The sequence below is a fragment of the Callospermophilus lateralis genome, unplaced genomic scaffold (genome assembly GCF_048772815.1).
Source record: "Callospermophilus lateralis isolate mCalLat2 unplaced genomic scaffold, mCalLat2.hap1 Scaffold_137, whole genome shotgun sequence".
Classification (NCBI taxonomy): Eukaryota; Metazoa; Chordata; class Mammalia; order Rodentia; family Sciuridae; genus Callospermophilus; species Callospermophilus lateralis.
In genome coordinates, this window is record NW_027512527.1 from 2,836,263 (window position 1) to 2,849,910 (window position 13,648).

General features: G+C 40.2%; 1 pseudogene; it reads left to right on the plus strand.

Annotated features, from left to right (window-relative positions):
- LOC143640213 (transmembrane protein 163-like) overlaps window positions 1-13,648 on the plus strand; it is a 192,469-nt pseudogene that overhangs the window by 35,778 nt on the left and 143,043 nt on the right.

Sequence of the window (13,648 nt, forward strand, 5' to 3'; positions counted from 1 at the left end):
CAATTCTTAAATTATGAAATTGTGTTCAGTAGAGCAGTCAGGTGATTTGAGGTCCCAGCTTTGGTGCACTGGAAATAATTTCAGATCCTTGAGATTTGGTTTCCAAATTCTTTTTTTTTAATACTGTTTTAATTTTTTTTAGAGGAGTTTAGGTTCACAGGAATTTTGATACAGGGAATTTTCACATACTCACTGCCCTTACATGTGCAGTAGCCTTACCCATTACCACCATCCTTCATCAGAGTGGTACTATTAAAATTAATAACCCATATTGACATTTCATTATTACCCAAAGTCCATTGTTTACCTTAGGGCCCATACTGGATGCTTTATATTCTATGGGTTTAGATGAATGCACAATGACATGTATGCACATTATAATATACAAAGTAGCTTCACTGCCCTAAAAGTCCTCTGATTCTACCATTGATCCCTTTCTCCCCACAAACCCCTCATAAATATCAATCTTTTTGCTGACAGTTTTGCCTTTCCCAAAATATCATTTCATTGAAGAGGTACAGAATGTTGTTTTTCAGATTGGCTTCATTCACTCTGAAAATATGCATTTAAGTTTCCTCTGCATCATTTCATGGCTTGATAGCTTGTTTCTTTTTAGTGCTGAAAAATATTCTGTTGTCTGGCTGTACCAGTTTAATTATCTATTCACCAACCGAAGGACATCTTGGTTGCTTCCAAGTCTTGGCAATTATTAATAAAGCTGCAAAAACATCACTGTGCAGGTTTTTGTGGGGATGTGAATTTTCAGCTTCTTTGGGTAGATACCTAGGAGTGTGGCTGCTGGTGAAGTGGCTGGACCAGTTTGTGTTCCCATCAGCAATGAATGAGAATTTCTGTTCCTCTACATCCTTTTCAGCCTTTGGTGTTGTCAGTATTCTGGATTTTGGCCTTTCTAACAGGCATGTAAGAATGAAAGACTGTAGCTCCAAGAACTCTCTGAAGCTCTTCCAGCTCTTCTGTGGTTCTGAGGACTTGAACCTACTTTCTCATTAATTTTTTTCCCTTATATTTCTCATTAAAAGATGAGCATTGTTTACCTCAGTTTACTACTGCTGCTGCTACTGAGGCACGAAATAGGCAACTGCCTGAGCCATATCTTTGACCCCTCAGAATTAACTGGTCATGAACAGGTGTGTGTTTCTGGCCTCTCCCTGTGCTGGGAGAGATGTGAAATGTTTTAGTGAAATGTTAGAAGGAAAGTGAATTTAAAAATTGCAAGAAACTCTCCCTTTAGCCTTTCTCCTCCTGGATTCTGCAAGAGAATTAAGCTCCATTGCCCTGAGCAGAATGTTGTATGCAATGAAAGAACTTCTCTCTCATGCATCCAGACTAGTAGTAGCCATGAACCATGCTTGGTATGCTCATTTTCTATGTTCTGTGATTCAGATGAGAAATCCTGGTTGAGAGAAGTTACAAGACTAAATAGAATCCTTTGTGTTAATTGCATAGATACTCTATATTTGTTTTCTTAAGTATCTCTTATTAAATAAGTATTTGATGAACTAAGGTTAATTTCCATGTATAATTGGTGCCCTTCCCCCATATCATAAAAGTTTTCTTTGTAAAACTTTGGGTTCTGAATTTACACTTCTGAAAATATGCCTACTGCCATCGTGTTTGGGGTACATGAAAACCAAATATATGGTAATATATGGACATTGGATTGATTTGTTCCTAGAAGAAGATGGTGCTCACTAGTTACCTGTCATCCATTCCACACAATCTGTGGAATGGATAACAGGTACTAGTGTGTGGAATGGATGATAGATAACTAGTGAGAAGCCTCTGTGTGCAGAATGCCAGAGTTTGTTAGGAGGTATGTAGGGCCAGATGATCTGTAAACCAGGAGAAACCTGTGTACTGTGGGTGATGCTTTGCTAAAAGAGGCACGATGACTGCCCTTAGTTGTGGAAGCTTAGTAGTGGAACTTACAGATGTTGTCTTCTGCTTCTGTGTGTATGAAGGAGAGGGGCAAAGAAAGCAAGAAAGAGGGAGGAACAGAGGGAAGTAGATAAAGAGGAGCGGGTGGGGAGAAAGAGATATGGATGGTTGGTAATGAGTGTGTATATGTCATGGTGGGGGCCAAGGAGTCAGGGTTCTCCAAAGCCTAGTGCCTTTGAGGAATTGCAGGTGATTAGTTCAGTTTGGCAGGAACACAGGGGAGTGTTTGTGTGGGAGGAGCTCCAAGGAGTTAAACTGCAGAAAAGCCTGGGGACCTGGAGATAAAGGGCCAGACTGCCTGGCATGGAGTTGAGACTCTGTCCAGTACTGAGCATAGTCACCAAAAGAAGTCAGACTAAATTGTGGCATAATGTGTGTGCATGTCTGGATTGTTAGGGTGACCCTCTGGAAAATGGAGCAGGGCATCCTGCTGGATGGTTGTGTCCAGCATTTGCAGAAAGGGTGGTTTCAGTGAGAGTGTAGTATAAGTTGGCTGGAGAGAAGAGGATAATTTAAGAAATAATGGTAACTGTCAAGTCACCTTTGGTGACCCAAGAACCTTAGCAGTTGATTCAAATGGTCCTAAAGATGGATGAAGGCATACAATTACAATTTATTTTCTTTCTTTCTTTCTTTCTTTCTTTCTTTCTTTCTTTCTTTCTTTCTTTCTTTCTTTCTTTCTTTCATAAATGTATTATTTATTATTCAATATCAGTAGTAGAAACCAGAATACAATTATATTTTATCCTTAAACTGTGCGAAAGTAATCAAACTAGAATTTGATTCCCAGCTAAGCTATCATCAAGGGTGTCTGAAATACAAACATGCTTAGATAAATACACAGGGCATACACTGAATGTCTTGATTTCATAAGTAATGAGTAACTGCAAGGGTATATTAAAACAAGGTAAAGTCCTATTCTTATTGATATGTGTGTGTTTAAAAAAAACTCAAAAAGATAGATCCATCATACTATAATAACATTTACACAGGAAAAGGCTAGAGGATTAAAACATTTAAAAATTGTTCAGTTACTGGGGAAAAAAAAGAGGTGCTGGATAACTTTAGACTTAATATTTCATTTGCATAATTCATTTTTGTGAAGCCACAATAGGAAATAAAACATATTAATAGAAGGGAAGAAATGAAGTAACATTATGGAAGGGCAAAAACATTGATCAATATAATAAGTAGCATACAAGGAAGAACTAATTTCAAAAGCAAAAATATAATAAAGCTACAGTTTCCATTATCTTTCTATTTAAGGTCATCAAATGTGATATGTTGAACTGTTTTTATTCAGATAGTCTATAGAGGTTGTAAAGCTAACTTTTATTGAGCCCTTACTATGTGCCAGCAGTCTGCTAAACCCTGTGTGTTTTGTCTAAAACTCATGACAACTCCATGAAGAAATGGAAACAAGCAGGGATGCCTCAAGGTCACATAACTGACATACGGTGCAGCTGGGTTTGAACACAGATTCCTGGTTCCAGAGCACAGTCCATCCTCTTCTACTAGGGATAAACCCTGACTTCCCCAAACATTCCCTGACCTTCTGAGCAAGGACAGGGAGGCTGTCTGGGAGTATGTATGAGCTCTGGCAATATAACACCAGAGGAGAGTTATAAAGTTTTGGGACTGGGTTAAAAAAAAATGAAAAATTTGTGGAGGGTGATGTTCAGCTAAATTTGACCCGTGACTGTAAAAGATTAGTTTTTATAAATTTCATTGTTGTAAGTGAAATCAATCCTTCCTTTGATTTTTGTTTTTATATTTGATTCTTTTATTTATCCCCTGAGGGTAAATATCCATTCCATGAAAATTAAATAGTAATTATCATTTTTTAAAATGATGAAAAGTTATTTTAAGGCCTTGTTTTTAAATTTTTTATTCCAAAATATTTTGTAGAGAAACTTATTTTCCTATGTAACACTTTACATAGTTAAGACTTCTGAACAGTCAGTAACCTTCTTTATGGCCCAGAGCAATGTAACCTACCTGACTCCCAGTTGTTAGGGAGGTGGGGTGAGAGAGTAAGGGTTAGAAGTTTGTTTTTAGGCAGTACCCACTTACTAGCTTTGTGATCATGTGTAGGACATTGAGTCTCTGTGAGCCTCTCTGGTCATTTTTAGAAGCAGTGTAATGATCCTTACCTTAAGGTGACACAGTCTGGCTGGGCACAATTCACTAGCCACTTATCAAGCAGAAATGAACACACGGCTGTACCACAGGAGCTCTTCAGGAATTCCCTCAGAGCCCAACTGCCACCACCGGCTTAGGACAGCCTCTCAACCCCCCACTCCTCCCGCTCTTGAGGCCGATTGCCTGGGTAGTGTGGGCGGAGCCAAAAGAGTCCCCCAATGAGCAGCTTCGTGGTCAGAAAGGGCGGGGAAACAGCCCAATGAGCATCACCACAGAGGAACCAATCGGCTGGCAGCTGGAAGTTTGCTGGGGCCACAATGAGCCAATCAGCTGGAAGTTTGCTGGGGCCACTGTGAGCCAATCAGCTGGAAGTTTGCTGGGGCCCCTTCCACTGTGACTCTCAATATTAAGGACCTTATCTTAGGTTCTTTCCATGATAGGTGTAAAACTCACCTAAAATCTGTCAAACGCCCCTGGTAGAGAGTGAATCAGTCTGCAGTTCCTCATCTTTTGATTTCTTTTCAACCCTGTGTCATTCCCTGTGCCACTGGGGTGAAATTGCTCTAAGTGCAGATTTTCACAGAGACTAAGCAGGTATGAAAATGGTTGAAATGAATGGCATAGGCCTTCCACCTGCCTGTCCCCTACAATTTTGCTCTGATTGAAGAAAACCTCTCCTCATGTTTTGATATGTGACTGAAAGTGAATGAATTTGACCTAAAGTCGATGGATGGAAAGAGAAGAGTCTGGGTATACATGTATATGTACATACACAGTAACCACAGGGCTGGTGTAAAGTATGGACCTGCCAAGGTGGCTCTGGGTTGTTAAAACACCACTTGGGAATCAGCCACTGCTCATGGACCCCATCTCCACCCTTTTGCTCACCTCATCCCTGGGGCCTCTGGATATATCCACTAGCTAGTAGCTGAAAGGGCTAATGCCAGATGTGGGCTCCAGGGCCTGCCCCAGCTAAGGAGCAAACACTGTCTCTTATACCTGATGGAAGCCAGAGTTCTGTTAGCTCTTAAATGTGTTGTTTGTCACCTCTGTGTACGAATCCCTTATTTTCATGTACATAAATGGATATTGGGAGAGTTTTTTTTTTTTTTTTTTGCTTGGTGAAAGACTGACATTTCAACAGTTTAATTAACAGTTGTTCTCAAATACAGAAGCCTTGTTAAAATGTAGCTTATTTACTTGAAGTTAGAACAAAATATCTCAAAAATTCACATTAAAGCAACTAAATACAAGCAATTTGAAATGACTAATTTATTTAGCAGACATTTGTTCATCACCTGCTTATCTCAAACATTATGTCAGAGTGCCAGAGCTTGCTGTTTTGTTTCTGGTACTTCTGGCACCTAGTTTGTGTTTTGGTTCCTGTTTTATAAGTTCTAGGATGTGAAAGAGGTCCCTTTGGTGACACAGTTTGTGAGTAGCAGAGGTTGGGCTTGAACCCACGTCTGAAGATTGCAGAGTCTCTGCTCTGACCTTCCTCTTTGCTCCCACTGGAGATGTCCAAGGAAAAGGAGAGTAAGACCAGCCTGCCACTGTCCTTTCCTCATTCTAGTAGAAAGGAGGTATTTGCAAATAGGAATAGTTCCCACAATCCTATGCTACTTTAAAAAGACAAAACCTTAACCTTTTCTTCTCTGGAACCATTTACAACTCATAAAGTCTGACAAAGGGAGCCAATGAGTAACAACTCCTGTGTTCCTGTGAGCATGAGAATGAGGCAGGGCAGGACTTATGCTACTGCTTGGCCTTCAGGTTCCACTGACATCTGTCTGAATTTAACAGTGAGATTCTTCCTGACTGGACCCAGCTTTTGGATGTTAAGCTTCAGAGCTTCTAGAGTCACTCTGTAGTTCCCTTGATCCGTGTTTGTTTATTACTGTGCTGGTGTTAAAGAAACATAATATTCACTACCCCTTGCTAAAGCCCTGGGGAAAATTTATTCAGGACCATGGAGATAGGTATGGGGACAACTGAAGCATGGTTTTGCAGTTGGGGGAGAGGTGCTTGACTGTGAATAGACACTTGTGTAGACAAGTGGGGATTGATAGCCAAGGAGCAGGGTGGGGGTCAGTGGATGGAAAACTAGTAAGAGGAAACACTGGGTTACAGGGTCTCCTGGCTAACTTGACTTTTCAGGGTTCTTGCTATAAATATGGCTGTGTGATCAGGTGTTGCCTTGGGATAGCAGAGGGTGAAGAACCTGATCAGATATTGATGATGATCAGATTTCGAGGGTGGAGGTTCTGGCTTAACTGACCTATGTGAGGACTCTGCTGAAGCTAGGCTTTATAAGAAAGTACATAGATGGGACTGGGAAAAGGTTTAGAAGCTAGATTAAAGTTTAACCAAGCAAAGAGGGAACTGCAGCTGGGTTGGGACACCGCCAGGCTACCTTTTTTTTTTCTGTGCCTGGCTGCAGAGGATTTCCCTGGCAGGGGAGGGGCTCTTATGTCCAGATTCTCTTCTGGTTTAAACTATGCATGGATAATGAATGGCCTTGTGAGTTCCTTCCTTCCTACCTATCCAGGGACAGTGGGAGAACTGTTATCCATTTCATGATGAACTGGTGACACAGTTGCACTTAGTTAAAAAGGTAAAGATTACTAAGGTACTCATTGCAAAATTATGTTATATAAGTAATATATCATTTTGAAAAAAAAGGACAATAATCCTTTTCCATATCCCACGGAGAAACATATTAATATTTTTTGTTCATCAATACATATTTTCTAATCTATGTTAAGAAACATAAAGCTGTGGTCATATTACAAATATAGTTTTTTTTTTTTTTTCTGCTGGTTTTGGGTGACTTCGTTACAAAAAAAGATCTTTCAGAAATTTAAACTACTTCTCCATTCCCCAAGATGAAATTGGCTTTTTCTTCTTCTTTTTTTTTTTTTTGGTACTGGGGATTTAACCCAGGGGTTCTTAACCACTGAGCAACATCCCTAGCCCCTTTTTATTTTATTTAGAGACAGGATCTCACTGAGTTATTTAGGGTCTCACTAAGTTGCTGAGGCTGGCTTTGAACTCTTAATCCTCCTGCCTCCACCTCCTGAGCTGCTGGGGCTTTTTACTTTTGCTTATAAAAGTTATACATAGTATGACTTTTACACAAATCCAACTATTTAAAAAGTCAGTAGTTTCTTCTCAATTCAACAAGCCACTGCTACTTTTATTTTTGTCTTTCCCACACCTTTAAATTGCAGCAGCTTTTTGTCTGTGGTGTGTGTCTTTCAGCAATGGGATTTCATGTTGAGGGTGAGGGGATGGCAAGCACTGTTGCTGACACTTCAGAGACACCTTTAAAAATAGCCCCATCATCACAGTCCGCAGGGCCTCACTCTTGTCCTGCACTCTATCCCACTGTGGATCTGGATCATCTTTAAAGCCTTATTTTTGTGCAGTCAAAGCATCACTGTTCGCAGGAGGAAGAGAGAAGAGCAAGGTCATTAGAAGCTGGTCTTCTTTGATTTTGAAGTGTCACAAGGTACACTAGTGAAATGTGGACATTTTAATGATATTTTACACATCTTTTTCCTGTGCCATCTGCTTTCTTCAGAGAACTTGAATAAGAAAAAATTACCAGCAGAAACCAAACATGTATTAGACCCTTGTGCATTTTTTCCAATCCTATTGATGGAGTTTTATCAGTAAAATGACAAGGAGGGTAGTTTTTGCATTTAGCACTGCCTTATACAGTATGATTGTGATTTATTTATCTTAAGTATTTTTATATTTAAAAATAAATGTATAATATTGTATGATTCCATGAATGTGAACTATCCACAGTAGGTAAATATATAGAGGCAAAAAATAGTTTAATTGTTGTGTAGGACTTGGGTGTTGGTGGGAATGAGAGGTCACGTCTAAGGAGTAGGGAGCTTCTTTTTAGGGTAATGACAGTGTTCTAAAATTAAATGTGATGGTTGTGCAACTCTGAATACACAATAAATCATTGAATTATACACTCTATATCTCTGAATTGATGGTATGTAAGTGATATCTCAAGCCTTTAGAACAGGTCTCTATGAATATATGTATATCCACTACAGTTCTGAACAGTTAATCTATGATCCATTGGAAGGGCATGTCCCTTAAAGAAAGAACACACAAAACCACAATGCTTTACCTATAAGAATGAGTGGAGATTCATGCATCAGAAGGTTATTCATTTTTTGAGCAGAGATAAAGGAGATAAAGTGCTATAACTAGAGTGGTTTGCCTCATGAAAACTGATTGTTAAATTTCTCAGGATTTTTAAAAGCTAGTTTATATCAAGTCAGTGGCTTTAAATCAGCAATGAGGTGGTACATTTTTACCATGAAAATTGGTAGAAGTTTCAAGTCAGTACCTTTTTATCATCCTGAAGAGCTAGGGGGCCATTTCCCTTCATATTCCTGCCCCCTCCCCTCTATGGAAGGGAGAGTAGTTAATTTTCTCATTTAGCATTGCCTCATACAGTATGCTGCATCATAGAAAGTAGGCATTCCTCCTGGATATAGATTTAATAACTGAATTTAGGAGACTTGTCTCAATGGGACTGAGGAGGATTGATGGGCAATCTGTTAGGTTCTCACATTTCTTTTGTCAGAAGGCATCAAGCTAACATATCTCTTTAGGGTCTGGAGGCTAACCTGAGAGGTCTTCTCTTTTTGTGGGAGCTATGCTTTGTGGAATTTCTGCCAGTCATCAGTGATTGCTTTTATATGGCCATTCTGCTTTTGAAAAAGAAAAAAAAATGATTCCCAGATCCTGAGGCTAGATTTGTTAATTAGTACTGCTCTTTCACTTGAAGTCTGCCCTATTGTGAATTCTAGATGAAATTTGCAATGCAAATTTCTGAAACTAAGCAACAGAACCCACTTTACTTCTTATTCATCTTCTTTAATTAATTCAATCTGATTTAGGCTTGGATATCTAAAAGTCATTTTTTTCCCAGACAGGAAATATCTGAATTATTCATATCCTTCCCATCATGAGCCAGCCATATTGGTCCCTGGAGAAATCACTGCTACACATCTTACTGCTGTTCCTAGGTGTTAGTTTGTCAACATTTCTCAGTGAGATTAGTAAATTAGATAGCCACCCTGGAAGTTATAGACATAATAGAATTTTGGAAAAAATAAAAACCCTCAGGTAATACCAGTGGCTAAAGTTTAAACTCATATATAATTCTCTTTATGCCTGCATGGTTCAGATTTCTTATATTAGTTGATTATTTTTTATTTAAAAGAAAATGGGTGGATGGTCTATTTCATTAAATTTTTACTAGTATTTGGCCTGACATTTTTCTCTGTAATGGTCAAAATTAAATTTTGACATGAAACTTTTTTGAGAATGGGTCTTTTCCCTCCAAATGGAAATATATCTACAGATTTATTTTTGAGAATCCATACTGTGAAATTCAATTAGTAGATAGAAAGTGAAAGTCGATGCTCAATCCTATCCTCTAGAGATAAGAGATACTTTTATACTAACTTGGGGTGGTACCTTGATATGATATGATGTATTAAGTGCAAAAGGCTGGTGAGAGAGCAGTATAGCATGATCCCATTTATGTACTGAAAGTATATCTTCAAATATGGAAGAAGGTATACCCTTGACAAAAGTGTGAATTAGTGTGCGCATTTCAATGAGCAAAATACAAATAGTGACCTTTTCCTTCCTAATGGCTGCATTGTGTATGTGTACCATAATTTATTTAACCAGTCCCCTATTGATAGATGCTCAGGATATTATACTTTTAGAATTTTAAAGTCATGTAATGAGGATATAAAACAATGTGGTTATGTATAATAATTTATATTTGTTTCCTATTGCTGCTCTGAGAGTTGACCACAAACTTAAAACAACACAAACGTATTACCTTATAGTTCTGGAGGTCAGAAGTCCAGAGTCTCAGTGGGCAAAAATAAAGGTGTCAGCAGGCTTGTGTTCCTTCTGGAGGCTCTGGGGAGAATCTGTTTCTGGCCTTTTCCAACCTCTGGAGGCTACCTTTGTTCCTTGGCTCCTGTCCTCCATTCATCCAGCAATTACTTCACTCTAGCCTCTGCTTACCTTGTCATATTCCCTGACTCTCCTACTTCCTATTTCTTTTGTAAAGACCTTTGAAATTCCAAGCACACTGTCCCCCATAATTCAGCATAGTTTCTCCTTCTCAAAAATACTTAACATCTGCAAAATTTCTTTAGGCGTGCAAGTCTGCATATTCAAAGGTCCTGGGGGTTATGATGTGGATATCTTTGGGGAACGTTATTTTGTTAACTGCATAATTAAGTAAACTGCTATCTTGTAGTAAACTTTCCTATTTTGTTTAACCTATGTCCATGTCTGAGCAGTAAGTTCTAGGGAAACAAAGATGAATGGCACAAGTTCTGCTTTTCAGGGGGTTATAGCCTTGAAGGGAGAGGAGGATTTGTGAAAGAAAGTGGGTATCAGAGGCTCTGCAGGTCATTCATAGTGGCTGAGCTTCAGGTACAAGGTGCGAGGTGGCTAGAAGTGAAGTTATTGGACAAGTCTAAGCCAGACCAATAAGTTCTTGTGTGAGTTTATGGAATGGGACTGTCTGTTGTGTACCAGGGCTTCTTATCCTAGGGTAGGAGTATTAGTAGAGTAATGAGAACCCAAGAAGATGATGGTGTGGCAGACAATAGGAGCAGAGCAATGAAACTGGGTCTAAGATAGGTAAGTAGAACTTACCTTGAATGACTTCATGAATGAACACGGTAGAGAACAATTGACCAGAGTACTGAAGGACAAGGGCCATATTAGTGGACTTAAGCATCTAGGAAAGTGAGTAGGTTTGAGGTTACAATGGGACATGAGGAAGGTTGAAAAATTCAGTATTGTGAATATTCATGTTATAGGGTCTCAGGGACATTCAAATGGAGATGAATAGTACACAGTATATAGCACAGCAATTTCTACAGTCCAGAGAGATAGAAATAAACTAGCCATCATTCTATATTTTCATTTTCCCTTACCTTATACCCTACACTACATTCCTTTGCAATAATGCTCAATCCTTAAACTGTGCAGGATGTGAGTAGGATTTTTTTTGACAGAGTAGTAATAGCTAATTACTTTTAACATTTATAGTACACTTTTGACAAACCAAATTCTCTTTTATCCTCATGGCATTCTGGTGAGAGGTGGTGGATGAACTGTAATTGACATGAGGATGATAATGAACAAATAACAACTGTATGTAATACACAGTAAACATTTATCATGGCAGACTAGGTTCTGAGCACTTTGTACCTAGGCAAAGCTCAATTTTTCCTCAAAGTAGCCCTATGAGAGAGTTGTTTTTATTATTATACCTAAGGCAGCCAGGTTCCAGAGAGGATGAGTAGGGTTCCCCAAGTCACATAGCCAGTGAGAGGTAGAATGAGCCTTAGAACTCAATTGGGCTCTTGAGCGTGTGTCTGACCCATCAATGGTGTGACTTAGCTTACAATCACACTTACCCTCAGTTTTTGTGTCCCTTCCATTTTGCCTTGTTCTCCCTCCATGGAGGTGTGCAATTGAGTCAGCCACATCAGAGTGGATGACAGTGGTATTTCTGTTTCGAATCCCATGGTGGGAAGAAATGGATCCCAGAAGAGAGTGTTTGGGAGTAGTGTCAGCACAACCAGAGAGCTATGGCATCTACATAGCTACAGGATGATGTAAGGTGCCTGGGTCACCAGCCTTGGGCAGAGGAGTCTGTGTTGGGCTTTAACCCAGAGAGTTTGCTGTACTTGCATAGCCAGGTTGAAGAGAGGGATACTGGATCTGGTAAAGCAAGTGTGTTTCCTTGAACATTTCTGGATGGATCCATGTAGTTTGGGAAGAAGTTAGTGACTGGTCCTAGAGACTTCAGGAGCCAGGAGTTGGGGAGTAGGCTGGGCCTGCCTCTGAGGGATACATGTGCCATAAGAATTAGCTTGTTACCACTGGAACTGCTGGATTGCTGATGCTGCTGAGGAAGATTCTGAATTGCAGGCTTGGATTCACAGCCTCTGGGAACCCCGAGCACTGTGGGCCAGATGCTAGGCTTTGCATTATTTGCTTACATTAGTTTTAGTGGAGGGCCAGCATTGCTAGTGTGGAAGGAGAAGGGACACAGTCTTAAATGCAGGGCTACTGATGTGGCCATATGGGAGCAGACATCTCCAGAGGAAAACTTTTGAAAGCAGCACAGTGTGCAGAAGGCAGGCCTTCTACTGAACAGAGACTGAGTTCCTATAGTCCTGTGGAGACATACCAACTAATAGGATCTAAGGAATGGTGGAAAGAACGTGGAAGAAAAGAAATGAGCTAGAATATCACAGATGGATTTTTGTTTTTTCAAGCACTTATGTGGTGTTGGTTTCAAAGTCCTTTAAAATCAGGGACTTTAATGTCAAGTAATTGGCTCTTTATGGAAAAGTTTCCAGTTACAAATGGGGAGCAGGTGATCTCAGATTCCAGCCAAACAGTTAAAAGAGCAAGGCTTTGGCTTTCTGAAATGTAAGCTCCCACTCCCATGACATGCCCCTTCCCCTTCTCAGCTCTCACCTTAGCTCATTACTCCACCTTTTTTCCCCTTCCCCAGGGCCTTGCATTCCATCCACTCTCCAGCCACTTCACATGATATTAGTAGTTCTGTTTTGCTTATTCATAAGTGTGCCTGATTCTGTGCTTTCAGAGGCCTGCACTTTGGTGTGGCTATCAAGGCCAAGGACAGCAGAGGTCAGGGCTAGAATGCTCAGGGAGTGGAAGCCCAAATCTCACCCAGCTCCCTGGCCCCCCACCTTAGAAGTCTATCCCTTTCAACACTCACAGGGTCATATACTTCTAGCTGTGCTGATGGACCAACCCTGCTTGAGATGCTGTAAGGCCTCTCAAGTGACCTTGAAAGTGGTATTGTGACATTCTCAAGATCTTGAAGTAGAAACTTAAAACCCTTATTTCATTTTATTTTTTAAAGGGTGCCATTTGCTTTACTAGGAAGGAGGGTTGTGACATTAAACACTGACAAGATGTTTTAAACCTACCCAGAGGTGGAAAATTGCTGTCTTGGGACCAGGGCCATTTCTACTAAAGATACTGTGATTCAGCCACTATGGCTGTATAGCAAATCTCCCCAACACAGTGGCTTAAAACAATAGTTATCATTGTTATCAGGAATTTGGGATCCACTCAGCTGGGTGCTCTGGCCCAGGTTGCTGTCAGAGGGCACTATGACCAATGTCATCTCACAGGCTTCTTATCTCCAGGTCTGGTGTTTGGTTAGAACAGTATGGACAGCTGGGGACTAGAACAAATAGTCCCCACAAACATCCCTGTGTAGTCTCACCACATTGTCTCTCCCGCAAAGTGGCTTCTTTAAGGATGGCTGAGGGCTCTGAAGGCACGTGTCCCCAGAGAGAACCAGGCAGAAACTGATTTGCCCCATGGAACTTGGCCTCAGAAGTTGTGCTGCATCCTTTTGACCACATTTACTTGTCAAAGAAGTCATAAATGGCAGTCCAGGTTCAAAGGAAGGTCCCTAGACCCA